The sequence below is a fragment of the Fukomys damarensis genome, unplaced genomic scaffold (assembly GCF_012274545.1).
Source record: "Fukomys damarensis isolate Sample0158 unplaced genomic scaffold, DMR_v1.0_HiC HiC_scaffold_11, whole genome shotgun sequence".
NCBI classification, from domain to species: Eukaryota; Metazoa; Chordata; class Mammalia; order Rodentia; family Bathyergidae; genus Fukomys; species Fukomys damarensis.
In genome coordinates this window covers 42,240,044-42,242,115 of record NW_022900923.1, presented here as the reverse complement: position 1 = coordinate 42,242,115, position 2,072 = coordinate 42,240,044, and the positions used below count along the sequence as shown (strand labels likewise).

Here is a 2,072-nt window from a genome sequence, read left to right as displayed (position 1 = left end):
TTTTGTGGGATGGGGCTAGGGATAGAATCTAGGACCTCCAGCCAACCACTTCTTACTGGATCGTTTAGAGGGTTCATTGAGTTGTGTGCATGAGTGGCCAGTGAATGCTAAGGGATTCTGGTATCATTTCAGTCCCGGTCTCCTGTTAGCCTGGCTCGAGGGCAGTCCCCACTAAGGCCTGGAGGCAGGACGCTTTCTCATAATGAGCCAGAGGCAGGAGAGACCACAGTAATGACTCAGAGTCAGCTACTTGGAGAGACCCTGGCACCTAGAAAGGCTGGTTCTGCCCACTTCACTGACCCAGCCCTTTGCTCTTTGCAGCAGGTCAGGTGCGTTGGCTAGGGAAGGTACAGGTCTTTTCTCCACTGGCTGCTGGGATCTGAGACTCTCTTGACCGTTTGTACCTGGCTCTTGTCCCTCCCAGCCTTGAGATGCTTCAGTCACCTGCCCAGAAACTGGGGCTGCCCTGCAGGGAGGGGAAGGGGGCAAAGGACTTACTGCCCAGCCCACTCTCCAGGAGCCCAGTAGGAACCCAAAAGGGGCAGGACAGGGCCCTGGGCAGGCAGCTCAGCAGGTGAGAAGATGCATGAGCTCTTAAAGACTTCCGGAGGGAACTGTCTGGAATCCCTCTGTGGCGGCTGCCTGGGCCTGCAAGACAGGATCTCCCCTCTTCCCTCTTGTGCTCATGCCCTGCTCCAGAGAGACGTCCTGCTGGGACCTCGGGTGTGTGTGTGGGGTCCTGTTCCAGACCACCACGTGGCTGCTGCCCAGTGAGCCCTGTGGGTCAGGTGCAAGGCCTCGCTCAGGCCCACGCCCATCATCTCCAGCCCTGGCTGCCCATTAGGACCCCACAGGGGTAAAACAACCACAGGCCACTGGTGTCCATTCAGCGGGGCTGCAGTGAAACCCCCCACACTATCCTTACACACCCAGGCGATTTCCAGGATCATCTATGCCTGGGAATGCTGTCCTAGCCCTCAGCCTGCCTGATGTGGGATACCCCCACCCCCCGCCGCGCTGCTGCTGGAGAGGAATGAGCTAGGGAGACGGCGCAGGGATCTCCTCAGTTTCCCCTTCTCTGACTTTAAAAAACACCTGCCCTACCCACATAAGTCCCCTTGCCAATCTAAATGGTTGGGAAAATTTCAGAATGGTTTCAGAGAAAAAATTTTCTGGCTGCCTACAAGGAGCTCATGTGTGTGTGTGTGTGTGTGTGTGTGTGTGTGTATTTAAACGGATGGCCCCAGAGCTGGGGATTAGGACCTCCAGGACTTGTAGACTAAGTTCATTTGTTTTCTTTCTTTCTAAAAGCCAAGTGGCTTGGACCAGGGACCCTAAGCCATTCAGGCTGCCGAGAAGATACTGAGCAGGGTGGAGAGCCACTTTCTTTCTCCCTCCTACCCACTTGAGCTGGAAAGACCAAAGACACCCTGCAGCTCCTGCTGTAGTTCATCCACTCCCTCCCCGCTTGGCCTGGACTTCGAACACATGATTTACTTCTGGCTCTGATCTCTCAGTGGGAAGACACACTTTCTCTTTGCTCTTACAGCTGGCGAGGTGGTAAGAGACAAGACAGCGTGTGCGCGCGCATGTGTGTGCGTGTGTGCAGTAACGTGTGACAGTGCGCGAAAGGTGCAGGGAAGTGCGTGCTGGTGTCCGGTTACCACGGCAACACCTGATCTGTGGAAATTCTGTGTGCAGCACGGCTCCCCAAGCTACAGCAAACCTCTGCACCAGGAAAGTTTAACTTCAGCAGTGAGCGAGAAGATGGGTGCGGGGGGATGGAGAGAGCAAGAGGGAGAGGGTGTAGGGGAGAAAACGAGGGAGATCCACTCGGGCTCCTTGGAAAGGAAGCCAGGGTGGAGGACGGGAGGAGTGAGACTGGGCCACGGCTAGGTTGGGCAGAGCTGAGGAGACTGGCTGGGGAAGGGGTCTCCCAGGTCTCCCGCTTCCGCCCGCTGCCGGGCTTACCTGAGCACACCTGCCTCTCCTCTGGGCTCCGGTGTCTTCCTCGTCCTCCCACCCTTTCGGTGCGGCTGTGGCAGCAGAGAGCCAGCCAGAAGTTCTGATCT

At 56.8% G+C, this 2,072-nt stretch overlaps 1 protein-coding gene across 1 annotated transcript in view; it reads right to left on the bottom strand.

Annotated features, from left to right (window-relative positions):
* Nucleotides 1-2,066, bottom strand: part of Prelp (proline and arginine rich end leucine rich repeat protein) — a 12,654-nt gene extending 10,588 nt beyond the window's left edge. Inside the window, exon 1 of the mRNA XM_010645040.3 lies at nt 1,972-2,066. The gene's annotated coding sequence lies outside the window, so the exon portion shown is untranslated. The remainder of the gene's footprint in view (nt 1-1,971) is intronic.
* Nucleotides 2,067-2,072: the final 6 nt, after the last annotated feature.